Source organism: Myodes glareolus, chromosome X (genome assembly GCF_982192425.1).
Source record: "Myodes glareolus chromosome X, mMyoGla1.1, whole genome shotgun sequence".
Lineage (NCBI taxonomy): Eukaryota > Metazoa > Chordata > Mammalia > Rodentia > Cricetidae > Myodes > Myodes glareolus.
Window position 1 is genome coordinate 56,333,661 of NC_142053.1, and position 24,470 is coordinate 56,358,130.

General features: G+C 33.8%; 1 pseudogene; it reads left to right on the plus strand.

Moving 5' to 3' along the window:
- The first annotated feature begins 1,077 nt into the window (after positions 1 to 1,077).
- LOC125389263 (uncharacterized) overlaps positions 1,078 to 24,470 on the plus strand; it is a 49,632-nt pseudogene continuing 26,239 nt past the window's right edge.

Genomic DNA, 24,470 nt, shown 5'->3' on the forward strand with positions numbered 1-24,470 from the left:
TTACATTGTTCTTCCATGTAACTAGTCATGCTGCACATAGAATGATCTACAGAAATTAAATATAGAAAGTATAGTATAGTAGATACTTAAAGATATAAAGAACAAAACTTAGCCCCTAAAAGTCCTATAAGATTTTAAATGAAATAAGGGACTTAAAGTTAAAGTAGAATTTTGATACTACTTTGGTTTTTATGAAAGGACAAATTCATGGCAATTCATGGGGAATCTCAAAAGAACTTTGTAGGCAGTGTTCTTGTCCTGACTACCTGTTTCCAAATGATCAGCATCTGATTCTCAATTAATGGCCATGGAAACTTAATACAAATTATAAATATTGATCAATAGCTCAGGATTGTTAGCAACTACCTCTTACAACCTAAACCTTTTTTAAAATAGTCTGTGTGTTGCCCCGAGGCCAGTAGCAAGGCAGGAAGTGTAGATGGGGCAACCAGGCAAGAAGTAGAGGCAGGGTAATGAGAACAGGAGAATTCTGAGAAGAAGAAATCTCAGTTGGCAGTTGGAACACAAACAGAGGGGAAGCAAGATGAAAATGCCTCGCTGATGGAATGTAAGAAGCAATGTTGCTTACATAGACAAGAATAATAGGTTAATGTAAGATGTAAGAATTAGTTAATTAGAAACCTGAGCTAATAGGCCAACCAATTTCTAATTAATGTAGACCTCTATGTGTCTCTTTGAGACTGAATGGTTGTGGGACTGGGTGAGGCAGAAACCTCTGTCAACAGTATGGCAACCATGAGGACAATTGCATCCACATAAAGCCTGAAAGATCTTGGGAAGTAATTCTAGACAAAAAAGACTAGAGTTAAGCATAGCTTATTGATAAGAGCACTTCTCGGATGGGCTATCTTTGTTAGAGATGATTGCATCTCATTTAAGAGAGGCTTCCTGACTCACCTTTAGTTGTGAAACCTTGAAGCTCTTTTAAGAGGCACTGCCACCCAACACTTAAATGGCATTTATGAATAGCCAGCAGCATGCTTCTTGGTGGTGGCAGGGATCTTGAAACTCCATAGAGTTGTGGCAATAAACACGACTCTGAGGAATACCTCCACCATGAGGCTAAACTCTCAGAAAGGTAAGGAATGGGGTGGATCCAGCTGTCAAAGCCACAGCTTTAATCCTAGCCATATTGCTTAGAAAATTGAAGAATCATGTGGTCAGAAAAAAGAGAGATACAATAAATATAGTTTCAGACGAAAAATCCTCTAAACAATTTACAGTGTATTTAAAAATACATGTAGGCTGGGGAAAGAAAAGAAAAAGGATAACAACCTTAAAATAAAAAGGAAAGAGTGTAGTTGGGTGTGAGGCACACACCTTTAATCCTACCACTTGGGAGGCAGAGGCAGGCGGATATTTGTGAGTTCAAGTACAACCTAGTCTACAGAGTGAGGGCCAAAAATACACAGAGAAATCTAGTCTCAAAACACAAAAATTAAACATAAAATTAAAAGAAATACTGCTTAAAATAACACCATGTAAAGATGGAAAATACACAGAGAGTCTAGATACTGTATGTTATTATGTTCTCTTTGAATGGTTTGAATGCTAAGGAAGGAGTAATGACTGCTAAAAGACATTTGATTATAAGTGCTGTTGCATTAACTCTCTCTCTCTCTCTCTATATATATATATATATATATATATACATATATATACATATATATATATATATATATAATACCTTGACTTCAAAATTGAAGTCAAAAGATATATTACTTTGGAGAAGAGGTTTTGCTTTTGTTTCCATAGGAAATAAAGTCTGTGGATTCACTCTGGGCTACGAAAAACCAGGATTGATTAAGGAAGACCTCCTGAGAAATCTCTGATAGGAGTTGATGGCCCAGATGTCTGAGAACAGGAGAATTCATCCAGAACAGATTCAAGACTGCTGCCTGAGATGATCAAGCCTCACAGGATACTCTAGTCAGGACTTGATCATAATTCTAAATTTTCTTTAGGTCCCCATAAGATGATTCATGCCCAATCAGCAGGATGTATCCTAGAAAACTATGCCCACATTCCCAAAAATTGAATTATGGTTGTTTGTCTTTGTTTAGAATGTTAGTTTCAAGTTGTTATGTATAATAGTCAGAAAAAAAGTTAAACAAAGGAGATTTGATTCTTGTTTTGAAAAAAGGGTGGAATGCTGTGGGATAATGGTCTGTACCCTGTCACTTCTATTTTAAGAAAATGCTGATTGGCCAATAGCCAGGATGGAAGTGTAGGCAGGATGACCAGGCAAGTAGTAGAGGCGGGGTAATGAGAATAGGAGAATTCTGGGAAGAGGAATGCTCAGTCTACAGTCATCACTTAGACAGAGAGGAAACAAGATGAGAATGTGTCACTGATGAAATGTAACAAGTCATGTTACTAACATAGACAAAAAATAATGAGTAAATGTAAGATGTAAGAATTAGTTAATAAGAAGCCTAAGCTAATAAACCAACCAGTTTATACTTAACGTAAAACTCTGTGTATTTCTTTGAGACTGAATGGCTGCAGGACTTGGCAGGGCAGAAACCTTGGTCAACAAATATAAATTATAAATGTTTGGTCATTAGCTCAAGATTGTTACTAACTATCTTTTACAATATAACCCATTTCTATTAATCTGTGTGTTGCCCTGATGTTAGTGACTTTTACCCTTATCCCATTCTGTTTGTCCAACTGGTTCTCCATCTGGCTATTGACTCCTCTAACTCAGCCCTTCCTCATTCCATCATTCTCAGTTCAGCTTTCCTACATAACTTTATCCTGTTCATCTATTGGCTAGTCAACTTGCTTGTTAAATCAATCATAGTGACATATATTCACATAGTGTACAGAAGTTTATTGTGCAGCACAACCTGAACATCAAAAGTAATTTGAAAATTGCTAAACAAACAGGGTTTTTATATTTTAAGCCACATAACAATGCTATCATGGACATGAGGGCATGTATACAAGGGAGATAATATAGATAAAATGTAAATAAGTAGTTATAATGTCAGTCTTAAAAAGTAATGTTAAGACTACTCATTGGAGAAAAATATTGGCACTAGAAATATTGGAGTCCATAAGCAAATGACTGTTGTTCTCTTTTTCCTTTCTCATTGTGTGTGTATTTTTACATGTGTCACATGTAAATAAAAGGAACTCAAATATACTAAAGATTGAAATATAAATAAAACAGAATTTCTCAGAAGAAATCATAATGGAAAAATCATAGCGTTGGGCATCCTGATACTGTCATTTAAATGACACTAAATGCACAGAGAAAAAGAAAAACCTCAAGAATAACATTCCATCACCTTAAAAGATGCTGTTATGTCAAATGATACAATAATGTGAAGTGACAAACTCAAACCAGAAGGTATTCTTTTATGGAAAATTCAATTTGTTAGAAATATGTTTCAATTATTAACATCTACTTCCATATATTACTTACTTTGTAAGATATATAAAACTAATAATGAAAAATATTTCTGTTTAATTTTTTGAGATTATAATATAATTACATCATGTCTCCCATTCTTTTTATAGTGATGCAATTTTAGGAAATATTTATCATATTGCACTATACATTTTTACCTCTGATCAAGATACTTATATATTGTTTACATTTTGAGGTCATTGTCCTCATATTCTGCATTTATTTAAAAAATTATTTAATAATTATTTGATTTTTATACATGAAATCTTAGTTTTTAAGCTATATAGGTATTAAGAATTATAGGTCATTTGTTATCCATATTATTCATAATTGTATTTAGGCTAGTCAGGTTTTATAGATGCATAGAGATTGTATTCCACATAGACAGGCAATCTTCAAACACTTCAAAGAACTATAGAATATGACATTCAAAAACTTAGAATTTTGTTGACATCAGCCATGATTGCTATTGGCAGCACTGATCTATTCCCGAGAAAATGTTGGAGACCAAAGACACTCCACTTAGAGCTTGTTTTCTTCTTGGCAAAACTAGTCTTTGGGCAAAGAACTGTTCCTGCCTCAACCACTGACAAAATGCATGGTGTCCAGACTGGACAAGCAGGATATAAGCAAGCAGAATACAAAACCTTGCCAAGACAGGGTAAGATGGTTTTTCAAATTTTCCTGCCTCTGTAATAGTCTGTCAGATACTCTAAGCCTTAGCCAAGTCGGATGCCCCAATGTTGCAAATGAGACTTTGGTGATTGCCCAGGTAGCCAGTTGTCTCTGTCATTTCTTGCAGCTTTTGGAAGTTGCTTGATTTCACTTCCTGTTTGCTCAAGTAATATTATTTCCTTTCTCAGGTCTTTGATGGGGTTGAAGTCATAGTTGCATTCCTTTCACGATTTAGTCAAGCTATTTTTAAAATAATACTTGACTCTTTAGGATATGATAACTATTGAAACATTCAGCATATGTTTCTTGCTTGATGTAGTTCATGTTGGTTGTAATTCTAATTTTTATGTATGTTTTTGCCTCTTCTTTTCCCTGGACAATACTTGATATTTGTTCTTACTGTATATAGCTTTGTATTAAACTTAAAACTTTCTTATTAGACAAAAGGGGAAGGTTTTCTGGGAACTCCTTCAGGCAATAGTCTTTTAGGTACTGTTCTACTTTGGACATGGTCTCATGTACTATAAATGTAGACAAAAAGCATATGTGAACCTTTTGGTTGCTGGATTTGGTTCCAGTTTTCAGTGCGTGCTGAAGACTGCAGATTGCTACTCTTCCTGTGAGCTTATGTCTAAATAAATAAACCTTTGTTATACTCCATTTTGGGATATTGTGTGACTCTTTTATATGCCCAGAGTCACTCAAGTGTAATATGGAAATCTTATACATTAGATAATTCCTAAAATATATAAAAATAAAAGGTAATATGAAAGAAATCTCCAAATAATATGGAAGACAGTGTCTCCCAACTTGTCATCTCTTTCATCAAGTAAAGCTTCAGTACTAGGACTGAGTTACAGCTAATTGAGTTGTTTGTCAAATGGATCCCATGAGAATCCCTGAGCAATCTAGGCTGTTGCCAATACTATAGATTGCTTTCAACAAACTGACAGCAAGGCGTTTGCTGAAGACAACATCTTCATAACTCCTTAGACATGTACATACTGAGTTGGTGCCTTCATGGAGCCTTTACCCCTACGTTCTAGCCACTTCAGTATAGGAAGGTGCTCTGCACTCTACTAAAAGAGGAATGTAAACACAATGTCTTTGAGGTACAATGATTTCTTGCCTGCAAGACGTGCTAAGACAATGGTGGCAAAAGTCTTGTGAAAGTATCCAATATCTGGTTCAACTTACTCCATGAGATGGAACCCAAACCTGACACTTCTTGAGTTAATATCTTGAGTATATACTTCTGTAATTCAATAACAAGAAATCGAATAGCTAGTTTTAATTATGTTCAAAGGATTTGAAAAGGCATTACTCCTAATATTATATATAAAATGCCGAGAGAGTTCATATAAAAAAGTCAACTTTACTGTAGAATTAAAACTACAATGAGACGTTACCTCATTCCAATCTGGACATTTATGGAAAATAGGATACATAAATAGAGAAAGGAAGTAGTGCTGATATTGTGGAGAGACTGGTACTATTATGTACCATCACTGAAGATATACAGTGGTATACATAGGAGGGGAAATCATTAAAAGGTATAAGCACCTGAAATGTTTATTCATGTGTGAAGGGATCAATAAATACATATAATACAAAAATAAAAGAAATAATAACAAATTAAATGGTAAATTTCATTTGTGCTACTTATTGTGATAAAATTCAGTAAGGTATGAAACACTTCTCATCACCACAAAATGATCATATTTGAATTTTTTTCATGGGCTTTATAACATGGCAAAAGTTAGACTTTTATGGAGATGTTCTTGAGGCTCCATTCTGCAGAGTATGTTTACCTTTATTAAAAGAAAATACTGTCTTTTGTGATGCCATTGAGTTATGGAGTTTAACAACAAAATGTTCATGCTGTGAGTACTTAGTCAATGTTAATGAATTTTGTTATTCTGTTCTAGCAGTTGAATGGAGTAGATGAGCCAAAAGATAGGAACTTGAATATTGGCTTAGAAAAATGGGCAAAGTGTTTTCTGAGCTTGTGAGGACAGAGTCCTAAGAGGACACAAAGTAAATTTTCTGAGGATTTATCCTATTTAGTCTATAGTTAACAAAAGCTATTTCCTGAGAGAACTAATACTGAGTCATTATCATTTTTACTCCTTCAAAATTGTGTTTGTAGAGCAAAATATTCAAAAAAATCACATATTTAGATCTTTGTATTCCTTTCCTGTCTCATGCATGAAAGGTATGCAATAAATATTTATTTTATACATGAATGCATGAGTTATTAGTTTCTTTAAAAATGCTGAAGAAGTCTTATTCTAAAAGAACTCTGAATTTGAATTCAGTCGCAATATTAGTCCTGTATGTTTAATGAACCAGCTGGGGAGGTCATTTGAATTTTGGCAAGTCACAACACCCTGAATGAATCAGACATCATCTATAAAAAAGGAATATTGTTATTGAAAAAGAGCAGCAACAATTTCAAACCAGTGATCAAATTAGAAAAGACATTTCGATGCATTTGCAAGCCATATTTCAATATAAAATATAACAGGATAGTAGATTTGAGATTCCATTGCACGCCTTGTCTATGCTTTGTGCTATAGATGATGAAAAACAAAGCATGATTGTGTGTCATTCATTTAGAAAGCTGTACACTCAATCTAAATTTGAAGGGCTACTATTTATTGCCTTTAAAATTGGCATTACTGAGAGAAATTTAGATGAATAATTAGATATTAAATAGAGAGTTCTAGTGTTAGGTTTGACTGACAAGATAAAATAGGTTGATAAATGTCTTTTACAATCTTGGGAAATTTGTTTTTCTTAAACAAATTGAGTTACGAATTTTTATAGATTTTTATGAGATAGTTGCTCAGAATGTTGACTAATTGTTGTGATTGACTACAGCAACCTATAAAACCTAGAAAGAAAGTCCAAAACTAGAAGTTAATAGCTGGAGAATTTCAATATAGAACCAGGTCTCTGAATATTGTTGTAGAGCAGATGCTAGTAACATTTTATAATTTCCTTTTGACATGGTGAAGTGCATTATTTAGGCCACACCCTGTTTCATTCTAGTTCATCTGCAAGGCAGTATTTCATCAATTACAGGTTATACATTTTTAAAAATGGTAGAAGAACCATAAGCTTGGTTCTATATAGATGTATTATATTTTCTGGAGGTTATTGCAGTACCTGAGGAGGAGTTTCACTTTGAACAAAGAATTCTGAAGAACCACCATAGGCTGAAGAGAAGGAATAAAAATGTGAAGGGGTATGAAAATAACATGTCACTTAAATTATTATTGGTGATATTCTTTGATGATAGCAGTACTTAAGTTTTACAGTTCTTTAAGATAATTTGGAAAATGTCTTGGCTAGTACAAAAATACCTGTTAAACTCCCAAATATACAGGCAAAATATAACCCTAAATGAACTACTAGTAAAATAAAATGCATTTTTTATGTTATTAGGGCATAAATACATTTTCATATGGATTATTTGGGTTTTTCCTAACCTGTTTTTTGTTTTATAGTTACATGACCTAATTGAATCAATGGGTAAGATACAGGTATCTATAATTCAGGACATAATGAGTAACAGGATGATTATGAATTATCAAGTCAGCCAGTAAGAGAGATAAAAAGGACGTTAAAAGATAAAAGTGTTCAAGGATTTCATAAGTTAGTGCTAGAAGTACCATAGTCAATAAACTAATATAAACAATGAAATAACGAAGCCCTAATAGAACGTTACTGGAGAGAAGTGTTTTTATGTGGAGAGAATTCAGTACAACATGTTTTCTTAGAATTCAACAGAGCTGTCACCATGTGCTAAGTCAGGAAGAGCTTCCAACTTCCCTGTATGTTGATTATAGTCTTAAAACCGTGCACAGAGCTGCCTAAAATATGTAGTGTCATCAGGCTATTCTCATGATCGAAGAAAACAGCAACTCTCTCTCCCCACACATGCTCAGCCCACTAGAAAAAAAGTAAAGGTCCTCATGTATTTACTCTACTAAACCTGTAGAGGGAATTATCTACCACATCATACTTTGTCCTATAAATAAACACAATTAAGAATGACCCTGAGAGGCCATTACGTGATTACTTGTTCTAAATTAAGACGTCATTTTTGATTTTATATTCAAGCATACTTAAGGATAGATCAGAGACTCAATGAAGAAATAATAAGATATTTATGACATACATACTGATTTTTCTGTTGTTTACTCTGGCTAAGCACATCCCTGTTAAAATGTCCATTATCCTATGTCACACCCGCCTTAACCAGCAAGGAAGATACAACACTTAACTCTTCTTTCTGCAGTTTATTCAGGAACCTTGAACAATCTTCTGACCCTGGGGAAAGCCATCCCACAGCTTAAATAGCCTCTGGGTAGCCAACCCCAGCATGCCATGTGGGAAATGCAGATAGGTCCAGAAATGCGAAAGCACGCCAGATCCTTAGCCTTAGCCATATATGGAGTTGTTTACTTCCGAGAGAACTCACCATCTCTCTCGGTGGAAACCAACACCATATTTAAGGCACGGCACTATGCAGCTCTCTACAATCCTATTATTTATGCATACTTTATGTTTAGGAATATATTAGACATATTCATGTCATAAAAGTTTACATTTTGTTAATATGTATTACAGGCATAACTTCGTTCTTTTAAAAAGTGTAAAGTGATAAAATATGTTGTCAAGGGAGTAATTTCTTCATGGGAAAAGGATTAAAAACAACAGATTGGTATAGACAAGATATTCTACAAGTTAGTTTACGATCAACATGATAAAATAAACAATCTAATTTTGAAAGTCTTAACTATACATCAAATTATTGATTTAATTTTGTTGCTGAAGTTAGTTTTGTTTTTTTAAATCAGATTATTTATAGATGTAATAATATAGGAATTTAAGGAAATAAAGAAAAGAAATTGGGCTTATTCTGTTTTGAATTATTTCAGTGTCTTTCATTCTTTAATAAACTAGAGTTAGAATACCTTTCTTAGATGTTAGCTATCCAGAAAACGTTGATTTGATCATTATACTTTTATACATGTATTGAAGTGTTATACTATATCTTCTAAATATATATTATTTTCTGTCAATTGAAAATTAAAATACTGTTTTCATCGAAATACTACTAAGGGAAAAAACTATTGAAACTCACACACCTTTTGGAAAATTTGAATGTGATATTTGTTTATTTATCAATTAATATACTGGTTTAATCAAACAAACTTAGCTGAAAAGTATTAGAATAATCAGTGGATATTACAGTGAGAATTAGGTAATGTGTACTACATATCATATAATTAAAGAATTTCTGAACAGTATGAATATAAAGAAGCATTAAATAGCATTTTTAAATAAAGGAGAGACGGTTCGGAATCACATCTTACACTTAGTTTTCATGTTACTCATAGTCTGTGTTTTTGAAAACCTGTGTTTATTTATATAGAAATCATTGAGTAACTCATTTGTCTGTCAATAATTCCATTTGCTCCAAAGTATAAAAACAGAAATAAAATCTAGAACCCAATCATAAGAGAACAGCAGGTATCAAAATGAATGATATTACATATATGATTATAACAACTTACTATATGCCTCTTAACAAATACTAGATATTTTTGATTAATTTGAAAAAACTTTGAAATACCATTGTGTGCTTTAGGGGTGAAGGGGAACCATTTTGCTTAGTTTATGAAGCAAATAAATGGCACAACCAATACTTAAATCCATATGGTCTGTCACTTGAATTTTTGTTCTTAAACGCTATCGCTCTATTATATTTTATTTTCTATCAATATTCTGATGCCAATAAATTCAAATGTAAATGGTAACTGTATAGACTGAGTGTGATTTCAAATAATTGTCTCTTAATGAAGCAAACAAGATACGTATTTAAAGTAATGAAATGTTCATTTAATATTGTTTGATAGTACAGGAACTGAAATGGTTGATATTGCCTAGAAATACATAAACAATTAACACTAGATTTATTATTATGGACTATATAAAACTGGATGGTTGAAATTATACTGTATAAATTGTTAGGCTTCAGAGATTTATTTGTGAATTGAAGAGATTTTTTCATTTTATCTTTGGATGTATACAATTTAATCTTGTGGTGTAGACCCTTAAAATGATTTTACATATTTAATAAAGTCCAAAGACACAGTTTTTATAGGATAAGTACTGGGCCTAAAGGCGGTTATATAAAGAAAAATTAGTTGTGTATTCCCATAATAACACAGCAAGTAAGGCAACAGGATTGGAAATTTGAGGATAGCCTGGCTACTTAGCAAGAAGGCACCATAAATAAGAAAATGTAAAATAACTACTTATGTCACAGTCTAGTAAGATATTCTTGAAGAAAAATGAATAAGTGTTAATTGGAAAAAGAATGTGGAAATTTGAAGAAAAGACAACAGAGTATGCAGAAGTCTGGAGGATAGAAAAAAAGCATGGTATATTTCAAAAGATCACAAGAAGGTCATTGTGGCTGGAAAGGAAAGGAAGATGGAAAAAGACCTAAAATAATCTTCTAAATATAGGAATAATAATTGCCTGGGTCCTGAATTTCATATAATGGAGTTAGATTTTTATCCAGAAGACAATGCAAACAATAAAGCTGTAGGGAAAGAATTGGACGTTTTATCATTTGCCATTATCATTAGGAAAGTGGTTCAATGTTGCAAGTGTCACCAATATGGGGAAAAAACAGAGAAGTACTACTTCAAAGTTTTGCATACTATGTAAGTAAAAGAAATGTGTAATACTTGCTTTAATTTTGGAAAACACTGAGATGTGAAATATATCAGATAAAACTATTCAACTAGAGCTGTGATTCTGCACATGGTAGTTATATAAAGGTGCCAGTATCTTCTTATGTAAGCAATAAGCTAATGGGATCCATCCGAGAATTTAAGTAAATACACATCAGATTGTTATCTATAGGACAGACCTAACTCTGAAGTACTGCCAGCTAAATATCAGAGAAAGACATGCTCTGCTTTTATGCAATCTCTTACGCATGATACAGTGGAATTAAAAGAAAAATTAAAATATGGTTATAAAAATTGATATGATTAGAAAATATGTTTAAATTAGTTTTATTCTTTTGTAATTTTATTCTTTTATTCGCCAACCAGGATGTATTGTGCCCTAAAATCAGTATTATGCACTAGCCACCTCACTACATCTTGAGCACTGAAAACTTAAACCTTTAAAAGCTGCCTTCTACAGGTTCTCCAGGGACTTCATTACTAGACTGATGCAATCATTCACTCAATCCCTTAGGGTCTAGGAATGATGGGGAAAAATACTCAACTAACCCACTGTGTCCTTTAGCTGCCACAGGTAGACTAGCATCACGTAATACTCCAGGTGGAATAACTGCCCTACAACCAAGGAAATCCTACATTAACACTGCAGGCTCTACTGGTTAGAAGACCAAGGAAAATGGCTGTATTTAATATGTGGCAGTGGAACCTTTTCGTTTTCTTCTTGAAAGTCCTTGATAATAATAATAATTGAAATGAAACCAAGAACTATACATATAGTTTCTTTCTAAACAAGACTACAGATTTTTGTAAAATTACTCCTAGTCTTTTAACCATGTATGATATCAAAATGTTTGGCTATAACGATTTCTTATAGACATAATTATAACTTTGAACTAAGCAGTTGAGAATATATTTCCTCAATGCCTTCCCTCATACTATAGACTGAAACATACATTAAAACAGAAAATTTTAGCTTTCCAGTATCAGTGTAAGGGAACTGATTGTTTATATTAAAATTTTGGCATTTTGAAGAATTTGGACAATAATGAGTGTGAATCTCATTAATATGTCTTGCTCAAAAACTGATTAGGTGCTGCTGGAAAAACCACAAGTTGAATGTGTAATAGAGTAAGTCTGAGTTGTCTGAGCCATGAATACATCTTTTCTAACACATGTTATATTTTCAATAACTAAAGTATTGTTAGATATTTAAAAGTTATCTAATAATTATTACTGGCAGAAAAATGACTAATCAATTAAATAAATGAAATCATGAGTTAAATTATGATTAAATTACCTGAAATAATTTCTTGTGTTTTCTAATGGCATTTAAAGAAAGTTACAAGAGATCTGTTAAGTGTAGTTGGACTGAGTCTACATACATTTTAAATAAATTTAAATTTTTTCTTTTTGTTTTTTATATTGATTTCAAAGTTATTGCTTACAAATAAGTTGATGTGGAGGACTGGGACTTACTTAGGTCTTCTAGAGAACAGAAGAGCAAGGCTTTAGTGAATTTTTCTATCTTTTGATACTATGTGACCACAGCAATACATGAATTAATTGTAATTTTAGGTACATCAACTGAAGCATGTTTCTGCAAATTGCAAAACAACATTATTCATTGCCTCTCCAATAAATCTCCTTAGCCATGTGGGATGATCTTGTATTACTTCTATAAACAAGTGTTCATTATAGGTGAAGCTTCCCAAAATTGCTTTTATCCAAGGATTCTTATTTATATTGAAAGAAAACATTATACAGTGACCTCTAAAACCTCAAAATTTATTCTTTCTAATAAAACTGTTGGACCTCAGTAGAGATGAAAGATTGTGATCATGATATAGATTTTTCTGGGACACATTTTTAAAAATGGGACTTCTCAAAAAAATTATTCATATATGGATGGCCATCCTTATTACCATCTTTTGCACATTTGGTAGGTGTTCGCAAATGTTTGTGTTTGAAACTGTTGGTGTTCTCTTTTAGTAGTATAATGAAATGGCACTTGAGAAAAGCAAAAAAAAAAATAGACTTTATAAAATACCTGAAATGTGACTACTACAAAGTTTGATTCATTATAGCACTTTCAGTTTATGGTATAGATGATTTCTCTTCCTCTATTTTTGTTTAATCAGTGAAGCTATGGATTAACCTATAGGGACCAATATAATAGAGTGACCATTAATCATACACTACTTGAAGATGATTACAAGCCTTAATATGATTGCAATATTATAAAGGGAGTAAATTAGATAGACATTTTTTAGTCTTTTATGACCAATGATCAAAAATATAGGATATTTTTAATGTCTAAAATCATAATTTCTCATTAAATTGCTCATAATTTAAGTATTTATGTACAATACATTAATTCTGCTGTAATTATCAATGCAATAGTGCTGTTTCAGGCACCTTACTGGCATAATAGGAATAATAAATACTTATGTAATTTTTAATGCATCAACAAGTCTTCTAAAACCTTCATGTGTGTTATCCAAATCAGTTTCAAAATGACATCAATGTAGAATCATTCTTATTTTCTGGTGAACTGACTGAAAATGTCCCTAACATTTGTGTTCTTTTCATAGCCATAGTTTTGAAATATTCCTCATTAGCTAGATTGTTCCTCATTCTTTAAATATGACATTTTATTTTTTCTTTATTTTCCCAAAAATGTTTTTAAAATGACATACTAGAAAAGAATCTAAGATTTATAAAGCCATTTTTCTCCTTTCTCTATTATTTTTCTATCTTAAAACTATACTTATCAATGGGAGTATAGTAATCAAGTACTTGACTAGCCTGTGTAATACCCCAATGTTCCATCTTCAATACTGGGAAACAGTGACTGGTCTTACTGGAGTATGAGAGGCCATGTGTGACATTGCTAGTCATGACTTCCTAGTTGGTTGAAAATAGCCCCCCAAAAAATAGTCTACTAACACATCTATCGCTCACTACAGATGAATAAAGGAGTCTAATGAGTAAAAATCACTAAGCACTCTAGTGCAAATTTGCTATGTAAACATGTCTTAAATTGTTCAATTTAATGGTTATAACAGTTGTTCTTTTAAATCACTACGGCTTGTGGGTGCTTTTCTATACACAAATAACTATTATGAATTTTAACTATTAGGAAATCTAGCTCAGAGAGTTTCTACAAGTATCTTAGGATCATACAGTCCAACAAATACAGACAACGCTTTGATTCTAAGTCTGTTATTATAGTTTGAGTCATTATTTCAGGAAGCATGTGCATGCCATTGGCAGTGGTAGTTTTGTGCCATTAATCCTGTATTTTAAGTGATAGTCCTCCAAATGTTTTCAATGTTTTTGTGACACATTCATGGTGAAGATAGATACTGTTGAAAGGACTGGATTTTGTGTGTATATGATGTGAAACAATTCATTTCATAGGACTATTTTAAACAGGAAAATGTTATAAACATTTAGAAATAGTGAAATCCAAAGGAAAAAGCACTGCACATGAATTCACAAGCAGATTTTTTTGTTGTCAGTGGAGCACTCAAAATATCTATTTGAAATAGTTTTTTAAAACCTTTAGAAATATGAATTCTGGACAGCTGCTGTTATAGCAATGATGGTGCTAAATTAAAATGACATCCTGAACACCCATTCACAGAACAACACAAAAATAGTATTGCAATACAGAAGCAAGAATGACTAAATGTTATGAAAAGTATTTTTTTTTCATTTTTAGAAGAAGAAGTTTGTTATTTAGGAACCAGTTTCTCATTCTGGATTTTGCTTTTTATATTCTTTCTCTAAGGAACACTCATATAATTTATGAAAGGTATCATTAACCTTACTGGTAATAGTATTAAAAAGTCCAAAAAATGAAAAAAAATGAATATTTATAAGCATGGAATTAAACTGGAAAAGAGATCTATAAAGAGCACAAATATGATACAAAAGATAGACATACACTACAAGTCACCAGGTGAAAGGAGAAAGTGCATTATTGCCAATGGGTACCTTCTTGACAAAAATGTGCTAATGTATATTAGAACCTCCAAAAAGGAAAGTCTGCACACAATTTTTCTGTACTAGCCAGTCCAGAATTAAATATAAATGCCTATACATGCACAAATTCACTTCCCTATTTAGATTATTGAAACAATAAATCACCATGGAATGTAAATAAAATATATTCAGTACTCAAAACAAGCTGAGAACTTTTAGTAGTGGTGGAGATATCGTTTAGTTTCTATAATAAGTAAAACAATTATATGTAGACCGAAACAAAAATCCCCCCCCAAAATATGGAGTTCTGTGTTCATCAGTTTCTCCTGTGTATGGGTCTGCCTTGGAGTATGTTTTTTCCCAGTGAATATCCATTAGAGACAACTGATTTTTCTTTTCCCCAGCAGGCATTAATTGTGAACAGCTTCTTGGTAAGTGATGAGATTTGTTTAGGTATTTTTGACCTATTGGTTTTTATTTGTTTGCTTGAATTTTCATTTATTTTAGAGAGTGTGAATAAAGTTTGTTGAATAAGAGCAATGTGGGGAGGTTCTGAGAGGAGTTAGATGAAGAAAAAGAATATGAGAAAAAATATGTAGCATGAAAAATTTAAGTAAAAAAGGGAAAAAGAAAGAGGGATTTCATGATAGCTTTATAACTTGGCTGATATTAAGGATTAGAGTTGTGAAAGATTCTCTATGTTCAGGTTTATTTTAGTGTTATTTTAAAGTCCTGCTAATATAAAGCTTATGAGTGGATTTGTTTATCTCTGGTGCTTCTAATGTGAGGTATGTAGAGCAGGTGGACAGGGATCTGAAATATGACGTTCAAAAACTGCCATTCTCCTAACTCTGTTCATCACACTAAAAATAATAAATTATGTGTCAGGTAATGAATATTTATGCTGTTTGATTTTCAGATCAACGTCAAGAGTCTTCTATTAATCATCATGGAACTATATAAAATGGAAGCTAAGGGGGGATGAAAATTGAAGTCCCAGTAGTTCTACTAATTTAAAGCAATTGAATCTTGGACTGGGAAAATGTCCCAGTAGTTAAAAGAACTTAATGCTCTTTCAGAGGACAAATATTCAGTTCCTAGAACCTACTGCAGTTAATGGGAGATGTGAGCCCTTTGACAACAGTTTTTCTATCCATTCTTTAGTTGAGGGGTATCTAAGTTGTTTCCAGGTTCTGACTGTTACGAATGTTGCTTTGAACATAACTGAGAAAATGTCTTGTGGTATGATTGTGCAACCTTTGGGTATATACCTAAGAGTGGTATTGCTGGGTCTTGAGTAGATTGATTTCCAATATTCTGAGAAACTGCCATACTGATATCCAAAGTGGCTGTACACTCCAGATTAAGCTGTCATCAGTGTTGTTGATCTTTGGCATTCTTAAAGGTTTAAGATGATATCTCAGATATGTTTTGATTTGCATTTCCCTGATGGTTAAGGATGTTAAGCAATTCCTTAAATGTTTTTCAGCAATGTGAGCTTCTTCTGTTGAGAATTCTCTGCTTAGATCTGTACCCAATATTTTAATTGGTTTATATGGTATTTTGACATCTAGTTTCTTGAGTTCTTTATATAAATTGGTGGTCAGTCATCTGGCAGATGTGGGATTGATGAAGATCTTTTTCCATTCTGTAGGCTACTATTTTGTCTTATTTACCAAGTTCTTTGCCTTACATAAATCTCTCAGTTTTAGGAGGTTCCTTTTATTAATTGTTCATGTTGCTGGTGTTATATATAGGAAGTGATCTCCTGGGTCATTGTGTACAATGCTACTTCCCACTTTCTCTTCTATGAAGTTCAGTTTATTTGTATTTATGTTGAGGTCTTTGATCTACTAGGATTTGAATTTTGTGCATGAGGATAGATATGGATCTATTTGCTTTATTCTACATGTTCACATCTAGTTAAGTGAACACTATTTTTTGAAGATGCTTTCTTTTTTTCCAATGTACACTTTTAGATTCTTTGTCAAAAATCAGGTGTTCATAGGTGTGTGAATTAAAATCAAGGTCTTTGATTCTGATCCATTGGTTCCCCTGTCTGCTTTTATGCCCATACCATGCTGTTTTCATTACTGTAGCTCTATAGTAGAGACAGAAGTCAGTGATGGTGATACCTCTAGAATTTCCTGTATTTTACATGATGTTTTAGTGATCCTGGACATTGTGTTTTTCCATATGAAGTTGAGTATTGTTCTTTTGAGGTTTGTAAGGAATATTTCTAGGATTTTGATGGGGATTGCTTTGAATTTGTGAATTTCTTTTACAGGGCAGGATACCCTGACTGCTCTTAGGACTGTAGAGGGAGGAGGAGAGGGAGTGGGGGGGGGAGGAGGAGAGGGAGTGGGGGGAATGGGAGGATATGGGGAGGAGGGGAGGAAGTGGAAATTTTTATAAACAAATAAATAAATAAATTTAAAAAAAAAGATTGCCATTTTTATTGTGCTCATTGTACCTCTCCAAGAGCATGGCAGATCTTTCCATTTTCTGATATCTTCTTGAATTTTTTCCTCAAACACTTAAGTTCTTGTCAAACAGGTCTTTCACTTGTTTGGTTAGAGTTATTCCAAGCTATTTTATGTTATTTGTGGCTATTTTAAAGGCTATTTCTGGTGATATCTTGTTTACACACATAAAGCTTTCCTGAAGATCAGAGGCCAGAGCTAACCACTAGCTAACCATAGACATCTAGAGCTAGGTGCAGACAGACAGGAAGTGATATGGCTAGAGTGAGGAAGTGCTAAGGTGGGAAAAGACAGAAACTCAATCTCTTTTAGGCTGGGAAGTTGATTAGGTAAGGTGGTTATGGTATTTTTCCTTCATCTCTTTGATCTTTCAGCATTTCCCCCAATATCTGACTTCAGACATTTATTATTAACAACTATTAGGACTCAGGCTGCATACTGGCACCCAACAAGGGGCCATCTGGCTCCCTTTAGTTGATTTCAGGTTTGAGTCTCTCTCAAGTAGTTAAGAATTAAGTTTTAGTACTCTGGATGTACCTAATAAATAATGATTTTTTAACTTCTTCGATATCTACTACATTTGACATTTAAAATGCTTGTTTTTTGCTGTGAGCCATGACCATGTATAACAGCAACATTTAAAGTATCCAAGAGGTTAATGGGGCTTCACAAAGATGATTCTACCAGTATTATGATAACATATCTAAGTCTAAAAGCACAACCTAATTATCAGCTTGGTCTATAAACTGCTCAGGACAATTTCAAGATGGTTAGCTAAGAAGTTTTATGGACGATTATAGGTAGGACTTGAGAAAGACCTTGCACTTTCCCATTACTCAGAGACTGTACTGGACAAGAAATGATACAGATACTTCTCCTAGGACTTGGCAATGACCCCAAATTTTTCTTTTCAGGATCCCATAAAGATTCCATTGTGCCCAGACAGCAGAAAGTAAATTTAAGAATCTGACACCCACATTCCCAAAGAGGTGAGGTGGGTGATTTTGGGTCATTCAGTAGGTTATGGATGTTTGCCATTGTTTAGAGGGGTTGGTTACAAGTTGTTATTCATTATGGTTCAGAAGAAAGTTGAACAAAGAAGTTTAGATTCAGAGTTCTTGTTTTGAAAACAAGAGGGGTAGGGGATATAGAGATGATAAGATATAAGGGTAGAGTATTGAATCTACTCTGAAAAGATATAAGGGGACATATAGAAACAGAATTAAAAGATAATTAAATCTACTTTTATACCAAAAAAGAACTACTAGTTTTAAATATTTTACATTGGCTTGTATTTTTTGTGTATTGATACAAAGTCAAGATTATTTTCTTATAACTCTACATACATTTCTCTTTTTTTGTTTTTTCAAGACAGGGTTTCTCTGTAGATTTTGGAGCCTGTCCTAGAACTAGCTCTTGTAGACCAGGCTAGCTTCGAACTCACAGAAATCAGTCTGCCTCTGCCATCCGAGTGCTGGGATTAAAGGTGTTTGTCACCACTGCCTAGCCAATGTATATCTTGTACAAGGTTTAATAAATATACATCATTTAACAATATGATGCAAATTTCTAGCCCTTGGAAATTATTATTGCCAACTACTTAAGATAATAAGGAAAAGCAGGAAAATAATTAGTCATCAGTTACAAATGAACTTGTAGTCCTATTAGGTAGGATTTCATGGTCAACCAGAGATATATTATATAAAGACAAGTTACAGTCAAACACTTCAGAGATCTGCAGAATATGGCGTTTAGGATGTTTTAATAATATAAGTGCTTTTCTTTTTGACTGTGAGATATACCTGATCCTGTCAGCATCAATCTACTTCAGAAAAAAAGATGGGCATCAAAAAAAGAAAAAAAAAACCCTCAACATAGAGTTTACTTTCTTTGTGGCAAAGGTTAGCCCCTGGGTAAGAAAGTGTTCCTTGCTTTGCATGCTGACAGTATACTGTAAAAATATGACAAGCAGAACACAAAAGAAAGGACCTGTGAACTTTGCTAAGAGAAGGTAGGCAGCCCTTCATAATACCCTGCTTACAGAAGAGTCTATTGAATATTTAAGGCTTACAGGCCAAAGATGGATTCCCTGATTTTGCAGAGGAACCTTGGGTGACAGCCAGCTGTTTCTATCATTTCTCACAGTTTTTTTGAATTTGCTTACTTGAATTTCCCCTGTTTACTCAAGTAATAGTATTTCATTATCAAGTCTCCAATGGAGTTGAAGACTTCATAGTTATAATTTTCCTTGTTAACAGATTCGTAAAAGAAATTCACCACAGAAATGTAAAGTACATAAGGTTGAGAGACTTAAAAAGATAGTTTTGGTAATAAAAATTAGAACAGAAAGTAAATTAGGTACAACTTTTGAACTCATCAAAATTGGATAGATATGGAGTAATTTCTCTGAATATTTCAGTTGTTAATGGATATTGTTGATGAACTTATTGCCTGTATATATTGTATATAGTTATTGTGCTTGCTGTATATAGTTTCTCTTATATTAATTTTAACCTTTTTTAAATTTTAGACATAAAAGGGAACAGTGGTGACATCTTGTTTGTACAAATTAAGCTTGCCTGAAGATTAGAGGACAGAGTTAGCAACTAGCTAAGCATAGAAGCCTGGTGGCCTGTACAGACAGACATGAAGTGATATGGCTGGGTAGAGAGAGGATGGGATAAGGTAGGAGGAGACAGGAACTCAGTCTCTTTTTGCCTGGGAAGTTGAATAGGTAAGGTGGTTGTGGTTTTATTCCTTCATCTCTCTGATCTCTCAACATTTTCCCCAATATTTGAGTCTGCTCTGATGAAACTTTAGCATTAACACTATTGAATGACTCTTTATGTATTCAAAATTAAACTCTTAAATTTATATGCGGTAGTGTTCATCGTTTCTATACTTTATTCTAATCATATGTCCCATGGTTGCTCTCATATCTCCACATTTTGTACATGCTAAATTATAAACTGAATGCCATAAGTTCCCTGTTCTTTACTGATTCAACTTTTGCTGCATGTTCCAATCTTTATGTGCAAACTTCATATTCACATTCTATAAACCTAGCCAACTACTATCTCACCAATCTGGTCATTTTAAACTTGTATTCCCAAAGACTCATTTCTGCCCCTTTGCAAGCATTATTTTTTCTTATTTCTATCAGCTAAGTTACTATTTTGTATTTTTTGTGTGTTAGATATGTTTTTTATTTGTATCCTTTTCTTTTAGCATTACACTGAAATGTATAAAATTGGAAGTTTTTCATTACTTTTCACTCACAAAAACATTTAAATGGTGTAAACTGATATATAACATATCTCTCCTAAGGACTAAGCTCTTTTAATCTTTGTATTATGCTTATAAGGTTGGTCATGATATTTAAGAATATTCAGGTTGGTTCTTTTAAATTAAAGATTTGTTTGTTTTTTTCTGTACATCTGTATTCCTTATGCTTTTATTTTCCTTTCAAGCATTTATTCCAATATATCATATACAAGTATGCCAGGTGACTACTTAATTATTTGCACTTTAAAACCTACCAGAATCACCTCTTAAGCCCTGACTTAATTAATATTTTCTAAAAGAGAAAGGAAAAGAAATAGGGAAGTGAGGAATAAACAAGGAAAAAATGAAGGATGGGAGAGAGATAGAGAAGAAAGAGAAAGAAGGGAAGAGCCTTCTGCAGTTTTATTTTAGTTGCTCAGACTAAGGTAGAATTCTAAGAAAGAAAGCATGAATAATATATCATTATAGGTGTTATAACTGTGAAGTATAATTCTTTGTTTTTGTTCTCTGTGTATCAAGACACAAACTACTAAAGGTGATAAGCATGTATCCTGTGTGATAAACAGAGTCCTGAAGAAATTGAACTCAGTTTACAGAACAAAACAGAAGACACTACTGAGAAATGTCACATAATTAGAAACTGAGAAGACCTTGAAATACAAGTAGAAAAACAGTTTTTCTATAGGAATAAAAATATCTTAACTAATGTATCAAGTAAGCAGATTGTTGTCCCTCAAGCTCCAAGCCTGTAGGGCCACAGTTATTGAATATTTCTTCCCCTTCCTCCACCTTCAATATATCAAACCATCTGAAGAATACAGGAAATAATGAATGACTTCCAAAGCTATTAGCAATATATTCATAATGTAGAAGCCTGCAAGGCATAGGAGAAGTAGGAAAAAGATTCTTTTTTTAAGCTGAATGTCTCTCAGAATGTTCTTTTGAGCAGATGGTATATACAAATTCTGGCTCTGAAAGGCAGTTCTATGGGTGACATACCTTCATTTAGGCATTCTGTCACCCATTGGCCTCTTGATTTGGAGGTTAATAATACAAATAAGACAATTAAAACATGGGGTACATATTTAAACAGAGAATTCTCAACAGAAGAATCTCAGGTGGCAGAAAGACACTTAAGGAAATGTTCAATATCCTTAGCCACCAGGGAAATGCAAATCAAAACAATTCTGTGATACTATCTTACACTATTCAGAATGACTAAGATCAAAAACACCAATGATAACTTATGAGGGAGAAGATGTAGAGTAAGGTGAACACTCCTCCATTGCTGGTGGGAATGTAAACTTCAATAACCACTTTGTATATCAGTATGCCAATTTCTCAGAAAATTAGGAAACAATCTTCCTCAAGAACCAGTAATACCACTCCTAGGCAGAGACTCAAAGGATGCTCAATCATACCACAAGGACATTTGTTCAACTATGTTTATAGCAGAATTATTTGTAATAGCTAGAATCTGGAAACAACCTAGATTTCCCTCAAACCAAGAATGGATATTTACAAAATGGAGTGCTACTCAGCAGAAAAAAAGCAATGACATCATAAAGTTTGCATGCAAATGTATGGAAGTAGAAAAAAAATCCTTAGTGAGGTAACTCAGATCCAGAAAGAAGAGCATGGTATTTACTCCCTTATAAGTGGATACTAGCTGTAAAGCAAAGGATAGCTAGTCTACAGTCCACGACTCCAGAGAAACTAAGAAACAAGAAGAATCCTAAAAGAAATATATGTGTATATATATATATATATATATATATATATATATATATATATATATATCCTTAGGAGGAAAACCTGAAGGGACAGGATGGGATGGTTGAGATGGGGGAAGGACAGAGACGGAGAGAAAGGAAAGAGATATCTTGATTGAGGGAGCCTTTATGCCTTTATGGGACTAACAAAAAACCTGGCACTAGAGAAATTCCCAGGAATTAACAAAAGTTATCCCAGCTAAGACCAGAAGCGATACTGAAGAGGGTGCTCAAACTGGCCTTGCCCTGTAGTCAGATTGATGACTATCTTAAATGACATCATAGAACCTTCATCCAGCAACTGATGGAAACAGAAGCAGAGATGTGCATTGGAGCACTGGACTGAGCTCCCAAAATCAATTCAAAGAGTGGGAGGAGTGAGAATATGAGCAGAGTTCAAGACCATGATGGGGATACCTATGGAAACAGCTTAGCTTAGCTAACAGGAGCCCACCAACTCCAACTTGACAGCAAGGGAACCAGGATAGGACAAAACTAGTCTCTCTGAATGTGGGTGACAGTTATATGACTGGGCCAGACTTGGGGCCACTGGCAGTGAGACCAGGATTTATCCCTATTGCCTGCTCTGGCTTTTTCGAACCCATTCTCTTTTGAGTAATAGCTTGCTCAGCCTAGATGTAGCAGGGAAGGCCTTGGTCCTGCCTCAAAGCAATGTGCTAGACTCTGTTTACTCCCCATGGGAAGCCTTACTCTCTGTGAGGAGTGGATGGGAATGGGGGGAAGATGGAAGGAACTGGTGGAGGGGAGGGAGTGGGAACTGGGATTGGTATGCAAATTGGAAAAAGACGTTTTAAAAACAATAAATAAAAAAGACAGTAAAACAGGAGAATAATCTCCCTTTGGAGAAAAAAATTGAATTTCTGTCATTCATTTTTTATTTCAAGATAAAGAAATTTTCTCAAAAGGGGGGCATATTTTAGCCACAAGAGTAGCAATTCCAGCAATGTTGATTAAGAATATTGGTTCAAGTTTTTAAATGGAGTATCTCCAGTTTAATTCAAATAGAACTCTCAAGACAGAAAAGATGTACAATATGGACATAGGAAGATGAAACTGTTCTACTGAGATTTTCTTGTTCAATGACATTACTTATGATATAAGATTAGCAAAAATCTTACAGGCTGAAAAGCAGGACACTTACATCTTCCTCTTTACATAATTACAAATTGCTACATTTTAAATCAAGTCCAATACAGATAAACAATGTTCTTTTCTCCCACTTCAAAACTCAGTAAGATGAACATTATTTAATGAGCATTAAAGAAACTCATAAAAATATGGAACTGGTGATTAGTGTTCCTTTGTACCAAGAGATGCAAGTTTTTCTTTCATTGAAGTAGACTTTGAGCTCACAGATTAGACCTAATTGTATTTATTGCATTTTCTATCTATAATGTATCTGAATCTGTGCTACATTTGATGAATTTTATTGTCTTCTGCGTTTCAAGATGCATATCATGTTGCCCTCCAGGCAGTAGTGAAACCTAGAAATAGGATATAAACCAGCATTGAGAAAATATTACATAGTATAAGACCACAGCTAAAAGATGTTCCTTGTTAAAACCTAAAGAAAATAAAACACAGTGCTTGGAATGAGGTCAAAACTAATCACTAGGCAGCGAGTAATGTGGTAGCATGGACAGGAAATAGATGCCCTCCCCCTCCAACCCATAACTCCTAAGGCAGGTGGTAGAGTTGGCCCTGAGGTCAGAAGGGCAGGAGAGCTATCCCTTCTTGCCACCAGCTTCAATACATGGGAGAGATGACACTGTACCTTTAATGGGCAGCAATATAGAGACAATCCCTTTGGTGGAGGTATGAGTGAGACAGCCCTGAAGATGTGAGCATGGGAGAGCTGTCCCCATTACTCATCTGTCATATGGAGTCACAGGTGGTGGATAGATACCCTTCCTGTTCCCATCAATGCATGTGTCAGAGGCAGAGGGAGAGCTGCCTCTGCCTTCCACCAGCTGCAACACTCAGGAGAGCAGGCTCCACACCTTGCATGGGCAACACAATAAAGCCAACCCCA